We start from the raw sequence: 20041 nt of genomic DNA, 5'->3' as shown, positions 1-20041 counted from the left end.
AATTTGGGGACCAGTCTAGATGAAAAGTAGGCTTCCCTGGTGATTTAAACAGGAAAGAATCTGCCTGCAATACAGGAGACCCGGGTTCGATCCCTGGATCAGGAAGCTCCCCTGGAGAAGGGAATGGCAACCCACTCCAGTGTTCTTGCCTGGACAGAAGAACCTAAAGGGCCACAGTCCATGGGGTTGTAAAGAGTTAGACACGACTGAGTGGCTAACACTTAGATGAAAAGTACAGGATATAATTTAGTATGGGCTTTATCAGACCCTCAGCAGCCCCTCTCAGGAATCAAGAGGAAAGCGACCACAGTGGAAGTTTGGAAACAAAATGCCAGGCTGGCATGCCCAAGTGCCTAGTCAAGCTCAGAACATGGGCGCTGGCAAAGACAAACTCAGCTTACGGACAAGTAATTGCATGCGCTTAAAATAAAACAAAACTCTTAGGGGCAAGTGCATGCCATTCAACCCACTGAAGTGAAAACAGAAGCTTAAGTTTTCTTGTGCGCATGATACACAACTGTCCTGCGGCACAAACGAAGCTCCCAGCTCAGCCTTCTGCCAGAGGCTGGGAGACTTGGCCCTGTTGTTACGAAGGCAGGGCCACGACGCCTCTGTTTTAACCTCTCCTTCAAAGGGGCAGAGGCTAGGGATGAGCTGACTCTGTCTCCTCTCTCTCCCCAAAGCTCTTGTGCTACAGTTCTGCACAACTGTTGTTGGAATCAATGACCCCAACAGCCATCTGAGGATGGGGGTCATATATGGGGGAAGAAAACCTAGATGGATGGGGATAAGGGCCTTGGGATCAGCCTCTCACTGTGGAAAAGAGTGGCTGGTGGACAGCACCCCAAGGCTAAACACCTACTCCCTCCCTCCCAACACCCCGTGCCCCCAGAACCGCGTGCTACCTGGGGGCTCACTCGGCCGGCGGGTCAGATGGCGTCTTCTCCAAGGCAGGTGGATGGTCCTCACTCCCCTTCGCCCACCTGGCTACCATGGGACTCTGCTACTTCCTGAAAGAAAGAGGGCCACGTGGAGCTCACAGGTGTTTACTAAGAAACTGACCCAGTGAAACTGACCCTCAGCGTTCACCTTCCACCCCCGCACCCCCTGGCGATCTGGCAGGGTGCCCAGAATAGATCAAAGCTCAAGGAGTGTTTCAGGAATGAAACTGAAGTCCCAGCCACAACCCTCACTGTAGAATTCCCACCCTCTGGAGGGAGCTCAGTAGTAAAACACCCTGGAAAGAGTGGGTTAACTCACCCCCACCGAAGCCCACTATCGACTGGCCGGCAAACAGGGAGGCAGGAAGGGGAAGTGCAGAGGAAGTAAACAGTGAGAATTGGAAGGGAAGAGTCTAGAATATTTTTACCGCCTGTGGAAATGCATTATTACTGTTGAGTCATAGAACATTAGAGTTTAAAAAGAATGTCAGAACCAAGGCATCTGACACACGGTTTTCAAATGAGGAGACCTGGGAGGTTGCAGTGACTTGTCTTGCCCATGGCAGAAAGAACGAGCTCCAAAGTCTTTGGGAGCTAGACCAGCGTTCTTGTCAGCACACAAATCCCTCTTAAACCTCCGAAGTTTAATGCAATCTGTTCTGATGTCACTAGGCTCTTTGGCATTTTGGCATGCTCCTTTTCTGAAACAGTTCTTACTAAACTCTACTTATATATATATGGTAAGAATGGAAGATCAAAGAAATTAACTACTGCGAGCTGGAACACGCCATCCCATCAAAGAGAAACCAACCTGTAAATGGACAGAGAGACCCTGATCAATTAGGAGAAATACATATGCAAACACTAAGCAAGAATAGAGTAAGGACGGAGCCAGAAATGGTCCAAAGTGGGAAGTGTTAGTCACAGTCATATCTTACTGTGTGACTCCATGGACTGTAGACTCTGTCCATGGAATTCTCCCAGCAAGAATACTGGAGTGGGTTGCCATTCTCTTCTCCAGCGGCTCTTCCTGACCCAGGGATCGAATTCAGGTCTCCTGCATTATGGGCAGATTCTTTACCATCTAAGCCATCAGGGAAGCCCAAAGTGGGAAAAATACAGAAAATAAAACGACAGTAATGAAGATTCAGGGGAGTAGCAACAACACTAAAGCTTCAGATCACCAATTACAGTACTCATTATCATAAACAGATAACACTAGAGCCAGGGACCAGCCTCTCTTCTAGGTGCTTTTCATATGTGGCCATAATTAGCCCTCAGAGCATCCCCATGAGGAGGAAACAGGGCCACAGAAAATCCAAGCTCTCAACAGCTGGCACCAGGCAGAAGGGTCCCTGTGAAGCCCCTGTGCCCACATTCTTGACCAGCCTGACGAAGATGCTCAGACCCTAAGTGCCTGAGAACTTCCCAGCAGGCTTGGCATTTCCGATTTGGTAGGTCTGGGGTGGAACCCCCAAAAACTGCAGGTCTGAAGAGTTCCCAGATGCTGCTGCTGCTCCAGGAACACACTTTGAGAACCAACACATTGGATACAGAAATTGAATCATTATCAACATCTTAACAGCTCTCCCCTCTTGGTGAATATGCTATCCCCTACTCGCCCTTAGAGTCCTAAAGTAACACTATTGCATATAGACTTGGAGAACATCTGTTTATTACTTTTCAGAAATTCCCAGTCTCTACCATCCTTATAAATAAAGGAAAGCCAGTGACCCAGTGGCCCATGGCTAAGTAGTAATTCTTTAAAGGAGCAGTAGGGCTTCCCTGGTGGTTTCAGTGCCAAAGAATCTGCTTGCCAATGCAGAAGACATGGGTTCAATCCCTGATTAGGGAAGATCCTGCATGTCAGACAGCAACTGAACCCAGCCACCACAAATAGACTGTGCTCTAGAGCCCAGGACCTGCAGCCACTGAAGCCCGCACACTGAGGGCCTGTTTCCACAGCAAGAGAAGCCGCCACAGTAAGGGGCCTGCATACCGCAACTCGAGAGTCACCTCCACTCTTCACAACTAGAGAAAAGCTTGCTCAGCAACAAAGACCCCGCACAGCCAAAAGGAAGACAGATAAATAAATAAAATTATTTTTTTAAAGTAGCAATATATGGAGAATCTGATCAAAACTATAATACATTATCTATATTTATCATATAAATGTCATATAAATATTGTTACAGAATATGTAAGCATTATATGCAATAAAATTTGTTATATATTTACAGTAAACATGTTTATGTTTACTATACAATTTATGCTTACAATAAAATTTATGTTATATAATATTTACAGTAAACATACAGTAAACATTTATATTACATTAAATATTTAATGTAATATAAATAATGCTAGTAGAAATATTAGCCAACATTAAGCACAGGCAAGTCTTTCATTTCCACAATAGACTTTCACCCACAACTTTTACTAACTAAACTGTGTTTACAGGGTATTTGACTCTCAAAAATGGGATAATCGCGCTAACTTTCATGTAATGCTTGGTTAGGAAAAGAAAATATGGTTTAAGAAGGATTTTTTTTTCTCTTAGTACAACACTGAGAAGTTCTAAGAATTTAGAACTCTGCTGAGTCAAATTTTGGAAATTTTCAGTTTGTCCATCCTGGGAAAAAGTTCTGTGTTCCATGGTGGGCTAACAGAATGCATGCAGTTGCAGAAAAAAATAATTTAAAAATGAGGAGATGGTCGCTCCCTAAACCTGGAGCTTCTCAATCACGCCTCCAGTGATATCATTCTACATACCTTCAAACGGGGTGGCGAGGCTTAAAGTGAAATTCAAATCCAACTACAACTTCCTGATTTCCAGACTAGAATTGGAATTTGAGGGACTCTGACTTGAGAACGCTGGCAAAACAGCTGCCTGTTTGTAAGAGAAGTTGCTTAAAAAGCTTTCTCAGGTGTCAAATATTTCTGACAAAGCAAACTTTTGATGATCTCTCTCTTTGCTACGAGTCCGAAACACCTGGCTGATATTTTACTTGAAGGGTACATGGGTTTAAATATTAAGTGCTGAAATATGTTTTTAAAAAAGTGCTTGACAAGAATGTAGTTGGGGTTCACTGCACTCCAAAGGTTTAAACGTAATGGAAAATAAACTCAGCGAGGCTTAGCTATCCTGTATTTGGGTCCTGTGACTGTGGTCACATAAACACGCGCGGGGGCCTTTGGCGCTGGCCTCCCGCCATCTCCCCCCACCCCTGCTCTTCCGAGCAGCCTCGGCCTCGCTCCAGCGGCTGCGCCTCCTGCTCTGAATCCGCTTCTTGGCTTCCTCCGCGTCAGCTGAGGGCACGGATGGCTTTGCCCAGGTGGCCTCAGAACTGGGCGTGCTCATTAACAACAACAAGGTGCCCCGAGTGGCCCCTCAACAGGTTCCCAAGGGTGCCCCTTTGGTTGTTATCTGCCGGGGAAACGACGCTTTCCTCCTGCAAACCCTTCTGAGGACTAAGGGTGGCTGGGAGGACTGGCAAGTTTGAGAGGCTGTGCCGTTGGACACTCTTCTCCATGAGGAATATGAGGGTCTGGTTAAGGTTACGGCAAATTCACCACCAGGTGTCCTGTATCTTAATGAGCTGTCTTTGAAGAGAGGAACTGGGAGCCTCGTTGGGGGAGCCACGGTCGCTTTTCCTTGTGGTGGTTGTGGCTTCCAGCCTCTGGGGGGCCCATCGTCCGTCCATGAGCCTCCTTCCCCGAGGCGGTTCTGCTGGGGGATGTGTGTTCATCCTCTGGGTCAGATGTGGTCACGTGACTGCTTCGGCCAATGGCGTGTCCGCTGCGGTGACCCAAGTCTCACCTGAACAGAGTGAGGATGGCTCAGTTCTGGTTCTGCCCCTGCTCTCAGGGGAGGCTTGGAGTGGACCGTTTCTTCCTCTTGACAGTGATGGGGACTGGGGTGGGGTGAGGGAGACTCTTGGAAGTGAGCTGCAGCTGAACCCAGGCTGACTCGTAACACGGGAAAGAAAAGAGTCCTGTGACCTTGTTGAGTTCTTGGATTTGTCTGATATTGTAAGCGTAAGTGTTAGTCGCTCTGTCGTGCCCGACTCTTTGCGAACCCATGGACTGCAGCCCACCAGGCTCCTCTGTCCATGAGATTTTTCCAGGCAAGGATACTGGAGTGGGTCGCCATTTCCTTCTCCAGGGGATCTTCCCAACCCGGGGATCAAACCTAGGTCTCCTGCAGTGCAGGCAGAATCTTTACGGACTGGGCTACAAGGGAAGCCCCTTGTCTGATACTGAGACACAACCTGGTGAAAGTCTGACCGCAGGGATACTCTTAGTACATATTTTTGTATTTCAGGACTAAGTGTCTGATCTAAAAGGTACTGTATTTAAAGAAAACAGGTGAAGTCTTGAAATAGCCCTCAGTGTGAACTTCAAATGTTGGTCTATGGCTAAACACCGAATAGGAAAAGAATATTTATACTACCATGTGTAAAATAGATAGCGGGTGAGAAGTTGCTATATAACACAGGGAGCCCAGCCTGGCACTCTGCGATGACCTAGAGGGGTGATGGGGGGTGGGAGGGATGCTCAAGAGGGAGGGGACACGTGTACTTATGGCTGATTTTCATTGTAGTAATGCAGAGATCAGCACAGCATGGTGATTTTCCTCCAATTAAAAAATAAAGAAAAGAAATATAAACATCTTAAGATTTCAACAGGAAGAAAGATTTGCCTGATCCTGAAGGACAGCATAGAAAAAGTGAATAATTTTTCTCTTTCCAATACTTTGACATTGTTACTTAAATTTTTCAGGATAAGGCAATTTTTCAGGGTAAGATGTAAGAGCCTCAGATCCTGTTGTTCTTATCTCTGTGGCCCAAGAAGCCCTTGTTTAAGGATCATGTAGCACCATGATCTGTGATGACCAGCACACCACACCTTATGTCGTTGGTAGCCTTCATGTGGGCTGGGGGCTGCTTAAAAAGGGACTAGGCCCTTTTCAAACCCTGGTGGCTCTGATGGTAAAGAATGTGCCTGCAATATGGGAGACCCAGGTTCGATCCCTGGGTTGGGAAGATCCCCTGGAGAAGGAGATGACAACCCACTTCACTATTCTTGTCTGGAGAATTCCATGGACAGAGGAGCCTGGCAGGGTACAGTCCATGGGGTCGCAAAGAGTCAGACATGACTGAATAACTAACATACACACACACAGTATTTTATTTAATCCTTCTCTTTACCTTGTGAAGAAAGTGTTTTCTTGATTTTCTAAATGAGGAAACTAAACTTTGAGAGATTCGATCATTTATACGCATTCATAAAAGTTAAAGGACCCTGTTGGCAAAGCCAGACCTGTCTTCACACCTGTGCTCCTGTCTAACCAAAACTAACTGTCCTCAAAACTAACTCATAGTAGACATCTCTCACTGTTAAGCGATTCTGCGCAGCACATTGTAAAATGAGTTCTGGCTCATTACATGTTAGTAGTCCTTAGAGAATCAACAGCTATAATTGATTTATTGCTTATCCTGTGCACACCTTATCTAAGGGGCCGTGTATTAACTCTCACTTAGATTCAGAAAGGATTAATGCCATTATTCTAGGCGTCCAGGTAAAGAAACAGATCCAGCGCAAGGTCTGTTTGAGTCTGTAATCCTCATTTCTCACCTCTGTAACATGAGTTCTAGAACTTCAGCAAGCGTCAGAATCACCTGGAGGCCTTAAAATACACATGGCTCTGCCCAGGAGGTTTAGAGTGCTCAGTCACTCAGTCGTGTCTGACTCTGTGACTCTATGGACTGCAGCCCTCCAAGCTTGTCTGCCCATGGAATTTCCCAGGCAAGAATACTGGAGTGGATTGCCATTTCCTCCTCCATGGGATCTTTCTGACCCAGGGATAAAACCCGTGTCTCTTGCATCTCCTGCCTTGGCAGGCAGACTCTTTACCATTGAGCCATCTGGGAAGCCCCTCGGATTAGAGGAGAGCCTAGAAATCTGCATTTCTAATGAGCTCCCAGGTGATGCTGAGGCTGCTCATCTAGAGACGATACTTTGAGATTAGAGTTATATAGAATCTGTGGGAAATTCACAAGCACATAAACTAGGTTGCCTAAAAGTTCAGTCCCGTTGCTTTCAAGCAAAGGAGTGGGCCCTTGGGTGTGGGAAGGAACAGCAAGTTAAAGGGGCCAAGAATACAAATATATGATAGCTGTTGGGTGCATTTTCAGTTAGCCAGAAAAGGGCCTCCAAGGGTTTAGAAGTTCAGATGAATTGTCTTGAGGGGGACAATGAGAATTTGGGGGGAAAGGCAAGTAACTGGTTTAAAATTTCTCCAAGTTTTCTTTCTAGGATGATGGATACCATCTTACAGTAGACTTGAGGATTCACTAGCTAAGAACACCAGAAGCTGGAGGAAAGATCCTGGAGCTTAGGACTGAGAGAGCTGAAGCTAGAAGGGCCTTAGCAGTCCTCTTGCTCAGGCTTCCCCTAAGTGTGTGGCTCAGATGGTAAAGAATCCAACTTCAACGCAGGAGACACAGGTTCGATCCCTGGGAAGATCCCCTGGAGAAGGGAATAGCTACCCACTCCAGTATTCTTGCCTACAGAATCCCATGGACAGAGGAACCTGGTGGGCTACTATCCATGGGGTCAAAAAAAATCAGACAGGACTAAGTGCCTAACATAGATAAGTGGTAGAGGTGCTCCACAAATAAAGTGACTTGCCTTGCATCCCGAACCCTCAAGTACCCCACTGTCTCTACCTACTGTAGACTCACACTGCACATCTGTTTAGTACAGGGTCTGAGAATTCTATAGCAAAGAAACACGCTTAACCCTCTAAATCCTCCACTTGCCCAACATTTGAGAGCACCCTAAGGAGGGCTGATCTGGTTTAAACTTTGCACTTTGTATCCAGGGAAAAAGAGGATCACAAAGGTTGAGTGATTTATTCAAGGTCATTGAGTCAGTGGCAGAAGTAGGGCTGGAAACAAGGCTTTGTGAGTCTTAGTCCATTTGATGGGGGGATGTCTAGCTCTCATTGTGGACATGAAATATCCTGAGATGAGCTATCCATCACCCTGGACCCTGAAGACAGGGCAGCATATAAAAGAAGGCCTGAAGCACCAGCATCACTTAGAAATGTTCATCAGAAGTGCCAGCTAAAGTGGTCCTGTGCTCGGGCCACTGAAGCAGAACCAGTGTCTTAAAAACACCCGACTTCCGAAAGGATTATGTGGCTGGAGATTCTCGCTTGGAGAACTGGCAAAGTCTTTTGTGCCTTATTGTATGTTGGAAAAGCATCAAGTACTGCTTTAAAGACAAATCCCACATTTGACATTGCATGTGGGTCTCTAATGATCCAATTTGCCTCTGTGGTCAAATATTTAGCCTTTTTCCTATGTTTCCATTCCATTATTATTGTTTCAAATTCCATAAGTAACTAAAAAATCCTCTTCCATCTCTCCATGTGGTTTGCATAGTTATGCTCTGCCCCTCAATGTAGGCTCTTCTAAATTTTTTTTTAAATTCTGTAGAATATCAAGCTTTTTCTGGATAAAGACAGGTTTAAACAGATACTGAGTTCACTAGCAGACTCATTTTCCATTTTCCATGGCAAAGAATCCGAGCCCTGGAATAAGGTATCATTTGCTGAATATTTTTCTAAAGACAGTTTAATTTCAGGCCCTTTATTTTGGGAGAGAGCTGGCTAACCCAAATAAAACATTATACATCTGTCTGTTGTTACGAGTGACCAACTTCAGCTGAACATCATTACTTAATAACAGTTAACTTTCCTATAGAGTAAAAATGTGCAGCAGCTAAAAAGCAAATGGAAATTTCCTTTGGTTTACCACCCTTGGTCTCTCCATGCTCCGACATGTGAAGAACTTGGGTAATAAGCATATACTCCCCTCTAATCACAGCATGGTTTGGACATGCATTGTTGTAAGATGACTGGCAAAACAGGAAAATTTATGTCTGAGGGGAAAAAAAAACAAGGCCGACTGGATTGCACTAGACGCCGTAATGCACTGCCTCCAACTTTGTCTTTAGGGAAGAGATTTAAGTAGCCCGTGGAATCTTACTTTCTATTCTTGTCTGGATTCATTCAAATGTGCCACAGGGGAGATGGCTCCAAACTTGAGATAAAGAGGTAAAAATGTAGAGTGTTCGGGTGTGTCTGATCATAACTGGTAACCTGGAAATAATTCAGGACAGCAGGTATCTGGGTTTTTTTCAGATGATACTTGTAGAGAAACAAATATTGTTTTTAGTGTATTCTATTCAATGAAACTTCAAACTGGATATCGTCAGAGCTCTAAAACAGGACGAAAAAAATGGAAAGCAAGAAAGCAAATTTGTTTTCTCAAGCCCCCATCTCTGGCCTTCAAAAGTTGCTTGAGGCTAGATCACTGCACTTATACATTGCATCACTATATAATTTGAAATACTCAGACTGACTTTTCCCTAAAATCTCTCACTCACTAAGACATTGAACCCACCGCCTTTCACAATAACAATTTTTCTTTGTCTCACATTTATATTTTTTACTATGATGAAGGCATAGATTTACAGAAAGAGTGTGTGTGTGTGTGTGTGTGTGTGTGTGTGTGTGTGTGTATTCTCAGCCACTCAGTCATGTCCAATTCTTTGCAACCCGTGAACTGTAGCCCACTAGGCTCCTCTGTCAAGTAGATTCTCCAGGCAAGAATACTGGAGTGGGTTGCCATTTCCTACTTCAGGGGATCTTCCTGACCCAGGGATCAAACCCACGTCTCTTGCATCTCCTGCGTTGCAAGTGGATTCTTTAACCACTGAGTCACTCCTGATAAAAAGAGTATCATATTATAAGTATATGTACTGAATTTCAGCTGGCTTGTTTTTCTGGCTTCATGTTGACTAGTTTTTTCTGTTGAAAATAAATTTGGACTTCTTGGCCTTGAACAATTAATGATTAATGGGTTTTGGTGTGATTCCCCTGGACGCAAGAGCAAAATTCTCCTTGGTCATTTCTATGCTCTTCATTGTCATGATTGAAATCTCATCCCAGACAAAGGAAATTATGACTATTCCTTGATTTAGAACCAAGGAGTTATTTAACAATAGAATGAGTGTCAAAGGTTTTAAAATTCATTTCCACTGTCAGTCTAAACTTTGACCGCATTTCTCTGATATAGAAAATGAATTATCATGAGATCTCAAGGAGACACAGTCAAAACTAAAATTCTTGGACAGTGGTCAAGGTACTTTAAGGTCTGGCCATATTTCTGAGTTGTCCGCTTTTCCCAAAGTTGAAACTATAGGTGTTTGTGATCACTGAGTAATAATAAGAAAATTTCAGACTTCAAAATATTAATAGCATCACATTTAGTCTGAGATCTTTGGCAGTTAACTAACCTCCATCAGTCAACAGAGTAAGAAAACACATTCTAATTATCTGTTGGGGAATATTGGCCCAATTTTAGTGCTTTTAGGGTTGCCAGATAGGATATGAGATGGTGAGTTAAAACTGAATTTCAAATGGACAACAAATGATTTTTAGTTTAAGTATGTCATTCAGTACTTGATAAATATTTATTCTCAAAATTAGTCATTGTTTATTTGAAATCCACATATATGTACCATATAGATAGAGTAAAAAGGAGTCCTATATTTTTATTTGCTAAACCTGGGAACCCTAGGTTAGAGCAGACCAATGTTCTAGAGAAGCTCAGAAAGTAAAAAAAAAAAAAACAAAACAAAACTCAGACAAGGTTCAAAGCGCAGACAACTTTCTTAGAAGAAGAGCAACCCATACTTTCCCAGTACTAGGAGTCCTGGAAACAATTCAGATGTTAATGGGAGGAAAGCTTTATCATGCATGATGCACCAGAAGGTGTCAGGAAGTCTAGTCAATCTAGTAAGCTGGCCTCATTTTTAATATTTCAGCTCAGGGACTCTTTTAAAAATACCTTTTATTGAAGTATAGTTGATTTGCAATGTTGTGTTAATTTCTGCTGTGTAGCAAAGTGACTCAGTTATACAGATGCATATATTCTTTTTCATATACTTTTCTACTATGGTTTATCACTATGGTTCCCTGTGCTATACAGTCGGATCTTATAGATATGTTGTTAATCCATTCTGTATATAATAGTTTGCATCTGGTAACCCCAAACTCCCACTTCATTCCTCCCTCTCCCTCATGGCAACCACGAGTCTGTTTTCTACATGGCTCAGGGATTTTTGGGATAGGGCAATGGCACCCCACTCCAGTACTCTTGCCTGGAAAATCCCATGGACAGAGGAGCCTGGTAGGCTGCAGTCCATGGGGTCGAAAAGAGTCAGACACGGCTGAGCGACTTCACTTTCACTTTTCACTTTCATGCATTGGAGAAGGAAATGGCAACCCACTCCAGTGTTCTTGCCTGGAGAATCCCAGAGATGGGGGATTCTGGTGGGCTGCCATCTATGGGGTCACACAGAGTTGGACACAACTGACGCGACTTAGCAGCAGCAAGAGGGATTTTTAACCATTTTTGCATTATAGTCCTTTTTGGCAGACAGGTAAGACCTAAGACTGCCATCTCAGAATGTGTTTAAATACATAAAAATAAAACAAATATGACTACAAAAGACATCAATAATAGTAAAATATTTTAAAAACAAAGTTGCGCTTCTTTTGCAAGTATTAATTAGGAAGAGCTCGCCATATTGAAGGGCTTCCCTGGTAGTTCAGCTGGTAAAGAATCTGCCTGCAAATCAGGGGACCGAGGTTGGATTCCTGGGTCAGGAAAATCTACTGGAGAAGGGAATAGGCTACCCACTCCGGTATTCTTGGGCTTCCCTCGTGGCTCAGCTGGTAAAGAATCTGTCTGCAATGTGGGAGACCTGGGTTTGATCCCTGGGTTAGGAAGATGCCCTGGAGAAGAGAAAGGCTATCCACTCCAGAATTCTCACCTGGAGAATTACATAGAAAGGGTGGTGAGCTGAAATGTTATTTCAAGATCTCTGAAGCAACTCTGTGTTGAAATACCGTGACTTCCACTACCGGAGTGGGTAGCCTAACTTCCCTGGTAGCTCAGACAGTAAAGAATCTGCCTGCAATGCAGAAAACCCAGGTTTGATCCTGAGTCAAGAAGATCCCTTGGAAGAGGGAATGGCAACCCACTCCAGTAGTCTCGTCAGGAGAATCCCATGGACAGAGGAGCCTGGCGGGACACAGTTCATGGGATTGCAAAACAGTCAGACACAACTGAGTGACTAACACTTTTTTTCACTTTCTTCTTTTTTCAGATAGATTCTATTTCTTCTGGAAGAAGAATTGGGATATTTCACAGCTGAAATCACCGTGGACTCCTTTTCTGATAAGACATCTCTGTGGGCGCTAGCATTGGCAGTGACCATTCCTTTGGTGCTCACATCATTGGAGCAAGCATAACCCCCACGGAGACAGTCCAACATCCCCTCCTCTGGAACTCATGGTACAGTTTCTTACAGAAGGAAATAGCATCTCAGGTACACACGTGATGCTGTTTTCACAGCATCATGGGCTGATTTCTCAGGACAGGAAAGGTGAATTTTTGCTAACCAAACACTATTTGGTTGCATGCAACTATATGCTAGCATGATTTCATCATAACTCTTACCAGGAAAAAAGAAAGCTTACTTATCTGGAGAGTATTGTAGACAATAGACGCCTTCATAAATCCTCCAGCAGCCTCTACTGCTAACAGGATAGATCCCAATCACCTTCACAAAGCAGAAAGCTCGTCTAAGCCCTAGCTGTCTACCCTCTTCAGCTTTGTTGCCTCCAGAATGTAGCCTGAGTGTGTACTTGCCTTTTCCTGACCGCTTAGTGCATTCGTGGCTCCATGACCGGCAGCTGCCCCTTTCTAAGGGTGCTTGTCCTACTCTCTCCTTCTCTGTCAAATTCTACGTGTTCTTCAAATGGCAGGTTGATTATTACCTCCTCTGTACTTAAAATAAATAAATAAACCCTTCTTCAGAGGCAGCGTAGTGTAAAGGTTAAGAGGACAGGGTCCTACGTCCACCCTGCTCTATTTAAAATGCCCAACCAACAAGGACCCACCATACAGCTCAGGGAACTCTCCTCAGTGGTATGTGGCAGGCTGGATGGGAGGGGAGTTTGGAGGAGAATGGGCACATGTGCAGCTATGACTGAGCCCTTTGCTGTTCACCTGAAACTGTAACAACAGTGTTGACCGACTGCATCCCAATAAAAACAAAAAGCTTTAAAGAGGAGAAAAAAAATCATATAAAAGAGGACAGGGTCCTGTTTCTGCTAAAAGTTGCTGTGTGACTTTCAACAACTTAATTAAACCCTCTGAAATTCAGTTTCCTCCTCTGCACAGCAGTGCTAATAATCATGCTGATTTATGCTAGGGTGGTGTGAGGTTAAACATAAAAAGCACCTTAAAACTCCACCTGTTCACACTAGTGATGATATGAGTTAGCTGTTACTGTCATATGCTTGCAATGAACAAAACACACAAAATGTGACTTACCCAGAGAAAATTTACCACCAAGGACAGAGTTCTCGTAAGTCAGTAGAAATCCTTTTCCCCCAAATAGTAACATTTACAAATAAACAATTCCAAATAAACGCACTTCAAGCTATTTCAACAGTTATTCATTCATTCAGTCACCAAGAGTGTATGTAGCACCTCCTATGTGCAGCACTGTGGAGGGGCCTGGAGATCCAGCAGGCAAAAAGACTGACTCGCTGCTTGCTTTCATGGAGTGTCCAACAGAGCAGGGGAAGAAAGTACTAAATAAGTCATTAGAATAGAACATGGGGTGTACAACATGTCCTAGCCTGGGGTTCCAGGAAGACTTCCTTGGGGAGGTGGCATTAAGGTGGAGACATCAAGAAGGATGAGCACTTGGCAGGTTAGCAGGCAGGCTGGGAGAAGGATGAGTGTTCGGGCAGAGGGCCACTTGGCATTTGCCAAGGCTTGGAGTTTTCACCTTCCAGGAAGTGAGTTGGGGAGAGTGGAGGGGGTGTGGGAAGGAGCTTAGGGCTGAACCACGCCATGCAAGGCTTGGTGGGCCCCACTGAGGACCATCAGCATCTTCCTAGCTGAACGAGAAACATCTCCGGGTTTCCTTCGAGGAAGAGAAAGGATTGGACTTGCTTTCCAAAATCATCAAGAGGCAAGCATAGATGCTGGAAGTCTGGTTATCAGGCGCTTTCTATAAACCAAGCTAAAATCACTGATGTGTGTGCGGACAAGGATGGTGTCAGTGGACCAAGAGGAGCCAGGAGCTCAGAGTCACACACTCCAGGTAGAATCATTATGCATCTCTGACAGCTGGGTGTTGGGGGTGAGTGGAGAGGTAGATGAGGTCTCAGAGATGACTCCTGACATGAGAAAGAGGTGGATTGGGTTTGGGCGAGCTGCGGATGCAGAGGACACAGGATCTTCACCTGTAGCTAAAAACCACTCCTGCGTTATCAGATACCCACGTTGTTAGAAGGTTTTGATATTGATCAATGTGGAGCTCACTCTGGTACAAAATCTCAGTACAGAAACAGGATCCTGATCTGGAGGTGAGGTTTGAGGGGGTGCACTAGGGTGGGCTCCGATGAGAACTGGGGTCTGAGCTGATGGACCTGATGATGCCCAGCAGAGAGGGCTGGGCAGGATGGATGCCTCTATCGTTTAAGTCTACAAATAGAGTGAGACATGGAAATGGATGAGCTTCTCCTAGACGTAGGGTGTGAAAGAAGCAGCCCCAGACTGAGGCGTGAGCAGCCCAGGGGCCAGGCAGAATGGAAGGCCTTGGCAAACCAGACCAAGAAGGACCCAGGGATCCAAGAAACACAGCTTTTCACTGATCAAATAATCAGAGATTTTAAAAGATGCGTCAACATACTATATCCACAAGCGCACAGAGATAAATGGCTTTGTACACAGCCTCAGATTGAGTCATTTGGCATAGCTTTTTTTCTGGCAACAACTTGACCGTGCATAACCAAAGTTTAAAATTACTTATTTTTAATCTTTGACCCAGTCAATTTACTTCTAAGAATTGATCAAGTATGCATCAGGATTATGTACAAGCGTGCTCTCTACATTAGTTATAATACTGAAACCTCCAAGCCAACCTGGATTATCAGTAACATGGACCCGATTTTAAATTTATAAAATATTTATAAGCTGAAATACTATGTAGTCTTTAAAAGTCATAACAAAATGCTAACCACGTTAAATTTTAGAAAAGCATTAAGCTGAAAGTACAGGATAAGTGCTCTACTTTTCTCTTTCTCTAGATAAGATTAAAATGTGAACAAACAGCAGTTAATCTCTTCAAAGGAAAACAAAATTAGGAAGGTCTTTTTTAAACCAGACTTTCCATTTTTATGCAGCTAATCTGAAAATTCAATTTTCCTAACCCAGACCATTTCCAAACATTCCAAATTTTACTGTAAACGAGAAGTACTCACCGTGCTCTGCTGAGAAACTTTCCACACGCTGTCGTGGCCAAACCATACGAAATCATTTACTCTCAGAGTTGTATCGAATGTGCAAACCCAAGAGCCTACTGTTCAGTAAGTGCACTGGGTTATTATTACACATCAATTTAAATCACTTCATTTAAATGACTAAGTTAGAAGACTTTGTCCTTCACCCAAGAGGAGTGCTGATGAAGCAGGTTTCCTGCCTGATGCTTTTGCTCAGGAAGGTCTCTTTACCTCAGACTCCTTCTCTGTGCCCTGTGTCTGGCAAACTCCTATGCATTCCTTAAAGCCCAGCTCAAATGTCACCTCCTCCAGCTTTCGGAGGGAGTTCCTCTTACTCCCCTCTTCTGCCTTTTGCAAGTTGTCCACACCTGATGGCAATACGTATGTGTTGCCATAATGATCTGTTTTAAAGCTTCTTTTTCTCCTTAAACCAGGTTCTGTGGCGTGGGTGGGCAATTTGTCTTTTAATCCCAATGTCAACACAAGACTTGCCACATGGGAAGGACTCACTGTGTGAGGAAGGAAAAGGATGGGCAGAGATGATGTTCAAGTGACCTCAGAACCATCCAGATTTAATAACTGATGTAGCTCATCAGTTATGTTCTAGGTCACAGGGAACCTCACCAAAGCAAGGTACATTGGAGAAGAGGGGAGATCAAATATATTATTGACTTGAATGACTGAACCAGAAATAAAGATTTAGACTTCCTATTTTGACTTATAGTGCAAAGAATATCCTACAACATCTTACCTTGAAGAGAGAAAAGAGTTTTGCATTTCTCAACTGATGAAATTGATGAGCACTAAATACAAATGTGTGAAACATCTGGTGGCTCAGATGGTAAAGAATCTGCCCACAATGCAGGAGACCTGGGTTTGATCCCTGGGTTGGGAAGATCCCCTGGCAAAGGAAATGGCAACCCACTCCAGGATTCTTGCCTGGAGAATCCCATGGACAGGAGAGCCTGGCAGGCTATCGTCCATGGGACTGCAAAGAGTCATGAACGACTGAGTAGCTAACACTTTAACACTTCCACTTCACAAACATGAGTGCATATGCTGGGCATATGGGTTTACCTATGGGAGGCATAAATATATTCAAATTTAGCCCAACAGATTATTTTCTGTGCGTGCTTTGTGCTCCCTGCAGCACCCTGACCATCACTTACAAAGTGTTCTAAGATTCCCTTCAGCTCTGTATTTCCTTCCTTAGAACAGGGGTCTCCTGCCGGGAGCTGGTATATTGCATATTGAGTGCATATTGCATATTGCATATTGAGTGCAGTACTTTCCACAGCATCATCTTTCAGGATCTGGAATAGCTCAACTGGAATTCTATCACTGCCAGGAGCCAGCGTGAGGAACTCTGCCCATGACAAAGGTCATGAGGAAGGAGGCTCGGTATACACAAAGGCGGGATCGAGCCTCAGGAGTCCCCCTGGAAATTCTCGAGCATCTACCCTCAAAACCAGAGTCTGCCTACTTTCTGCTTTGTGCTTTCACCTACACCTCTGACTTTACGGGGGCTGTCCCCCACTACCTCTCTCTGAAAAAAGAGTTAGATTACAGCTCCAGTTAATAATTCCTGGGTGTGACAGCGTTTCAACCTACAAACTCCTTTGGAAATCCTCTAGCCTGCCTGAATAGGTTTTTCCGGCCACATGTGATTGTTCAGAGCCTCCCAACTGTGAGAGGCAGGAGATGTTCTAAACTATCTAAACACAGATTCTTTCGAGTAGTTAAAAGATTGATTAGAAATTGTATTGGTGAAGAGTTGTCACTTGTTGGGCCAATGTTTGCTGCTAAGTCTCCATACCCCTTACCTACTGTGTCCTTGGCAGTGTATTGATTGATATAATGGGTGTATAGAACTGTAAGTAGTAGCCTCAATGTTTGTAACGTTGGACCCTTGAGTTAATTCTTTTCTTGATTGAGCCCACCTCACCTTTGCCCTATAGGAATACAGCTTTGTCCAATGCTTTTTTGGAGGGTGGCTCCTGACCAATCACCTTTAGAGAAAAATAAGTTTTCTGAAGAAAGGGTCTTAAAATGTTAACAGGCCTCCAGGCCAGAAGATGATGCAAATCAAGTAAATTTTGCATATGATAAGTTTGCAGGAAGAAAGCCTGGCTTACTGCATGACTCTACCCCTTCCCCCATTATCCTCTATGCATAACTTAAGGTATAAAAACTACTTTGGAAAATAAAGTGCGAGCCTTGTTCACTGAAACTTGGTCTCCCCATGTCGCTCGCTCTCTCAAGTTCTGGCTGAGTCTCCATCTGGAGCGCGGAACCCGCCATGCTTGCTAATTATGCCTGGGCTTCTAAGATCCGACCTGGGAGGCCTCAGTGTCTCCTCTCCTTCGGGAGAACGGAAGGACGCCTGCAGCCTACATAAGTGGTGCAAACTTCTTGTCTTGAAGTTTTATTGGTTTCCCGCGTAAACCAAGCTACTCAGCCTCTTTTCTCCACTGAATTTTCCTACTGAGCTATCCTCATTCTATTACTCTTTATATCCTTAATTAACGTTTAATTAAGCAGTTGTTTCCTGATCCTCGCCTACGCCGTCTCTCCTTCGAATACCCTGGATCAGCCAGGGCTGGACCCTGGCAGTCTCCAAAGTATTGTACCCCAGTAACCTAAAAGGGTACATGAAGAAAGCAATCAAATTATTCAAATTTAGCTTCTGCTTTATCCTTTGAAATGTTTGTATCTTGTGCATACTTTAACTCGTACATTATATATTCATAAGAACAAAAAATTTATATACTTTACATGTATGTCCCAAAGTGTTCATGAGTGTGTGTGTGTGTGATTGTGCATTTTTGAATCCATTGCCTTGTGTGCTAGGTCACTTCAGTCATGCCCAACTCTTTATGTCCCTATGGACTGTAGCCCACCAGGCTCCTCTGTCCATAGTATTGCCCAGACAAGAAGACTGGAGTGGATTGCCATGCCCTCCTTCACGGGAACTTCCTGACCCAGAGATGGAACTGAATCTATGTCTCCTGCATGGGCAGGTGAGTCTTTACCACTGGCACCACCTGGGGAGCCCCGTCCATTGCTTTAGACCAGTGCATATTAAACTGTAATGTGCAGGCAGATATCCTGGGGGTCATGTTAAAATGTAGATTCTCATTTAGAAGGTCTGGACTGAGGTCTAGAATTGGCATGTCCAATAAGCTCCCGGGTGATGTGCTGCTGAGGCTGGAGGCAGCTACACCTGGAGTGGCAGCCCGCCTTTTGCAACCCCAGGGCCTCCTCTGAACTACACAGCACAGAACACGGATGGTGGTGCCGGCACTGTTTTCTGGTGGCTCCCACGGGGAGCCGTGGCTAGCGTCGCTTGAGAGCAGAGGAGAGACAATAACTCATTCTAAGCAGAGGAAGCTCGGGGCCACAAAGGCTGATTTAGGAGAAAGGGGTCTCTGAGAAGCATGCTGGCACATGGCTTTTCAGTTCAATTCAGTCGCTCAGTCATGTCTGACTCTTTGCAACCCTGTGAACTGCAGCACGCTGGCTCATGACTTTACCTACTGGAGAAAGTTCAGGCACTAGCTGACTTCATTAAAAAAAAAAAAAAAAGCACTGTTTAAAATCACCATAAGTTTTATAAAACAGTCCTGGGGTCAGCATTTCTTGCTCAGTGTTTGGCTTCTATGTGACAACTTCCTTTATGAGAAACATAGCTGGAAACCAAGGTCTTGACCACTTCTGATGGTCAAAGACCCTGGGGTGCTAACTTACGTGGCAGAGTGCTGAGTCTGGAGTTTATGGCTAATCAGGGCCACCTCCATATACCCTCACTCAGGGTATCAACCCTGATATTGAGTCAGCATGTTACAGACATTCTCCATCCAAAAGAAGAAGAGAAAAATGACACAGATACACATATAGTCCGCTGGTGAATATTTGTGAGTAAATATACACACTCATAGGCTTCCCAGGTAAGTGGTGAAGAATCCACCTGCCAATGCAGGAGACACAGTAAAGACAGGCTCAGTCCCTGAGTTGAGAAGATCCCCTGGAGGAGGAACTGGCAACCCACTCCAGCATTCCTGCTTGGAGAACCTCATGGACAGAGGAGCCTGGCAGGTACAGTCCCTAGGGTTGCAAAGAGTCAGACATGACTGCACAGCTGAGCACGCATACATACACACTCTCACACACATGCATACACATTATTGATAAATAAATTGATTCCCTTAGTTCGCAAAGTCTACCCAGCAATTCATGTTTGGGTGTCCCATACAGTTTTCTTAAGACTACTTCAGTCTAATATGAACCATATGCCTTAGTTTGATTTCTGAGCTGGTTTACTATGCAAAAGTGGTTACAAATACATTTTTGAATATCTAACATCTTCTCCACTGTGTAACTTGTGCCCACAAAAAGGTGATGTATCAATGAATTAGAGATGCTTCTTCTGACGAGGTCTGCCGTCCATACAAACGTAAGGCATCCTAACAGGACTCAGCCTCTGACCACATCAACACAATAGAGTACATGTTCAAGATTAACCATGAAAATGGAGACATGAGGATGAAGAGCACGTGCAAAGGGGCCTTTATGTTGTCCACTTGAGATGAGTTGGGCCCTAAATTCAGACCTACTTGGCCAATTCTTAATATTTTACTCTGAACCTATCTTCAGTCCTGTT

At 44.3% G+C, this 20041-nt stretch overlaps 1 protein-coding gene across 10 annotated transcripts in view; it reads right to left on the bottom strand.

The window, feature by feature from the left end:
* Window positions 1-20041, bottom strand: part of KCNJ15 (potassium inwardly rectifying channel subfamily J member 15) — a 63308-nt gene that overhangs the window by 9808 nt on the left and 33459 nt on the right. For 4 of the 10 annotated variants that reach the window (XM_025293949.3, XM_006065045.4, XR_003111624.3 and 1 more), the window contains exon 2: window positions 906-1010. The exons of 1 other annotated variant lie outside the window; for it this stretch is intronic. The gene's annotated coding sequence lies outside the window, so the exon portion shown is untranslated. 5 more of the 10 variants (XM_044948401.2, XM_044948423.2, XM_025293936.3 and 2 more) reach the window with 5 other exon arrangements.

The sequence above is a fragment of the Bubalus bubalis genome, chromosome 1 (genome assembly GCF_019923935.1).
Source record: "Bubalus bubalis isolate 160015118507 breed Murrah chromosome 1, NDDB_SH_1, whole genome shotgun sequence".
In the NCBI taxonomy this organism is placed as follows: domain Eukaryota; kingdom Metazoa; phylum Chordata; class Mammalia; order Artiodactyla; family Bovidae; genus Bubalus; species Bubalus bubalis.
Note: the sequence above shows the minus strand (reverse complement) of the source record. Positions and strands in the feature narration are given on the sequence as shown.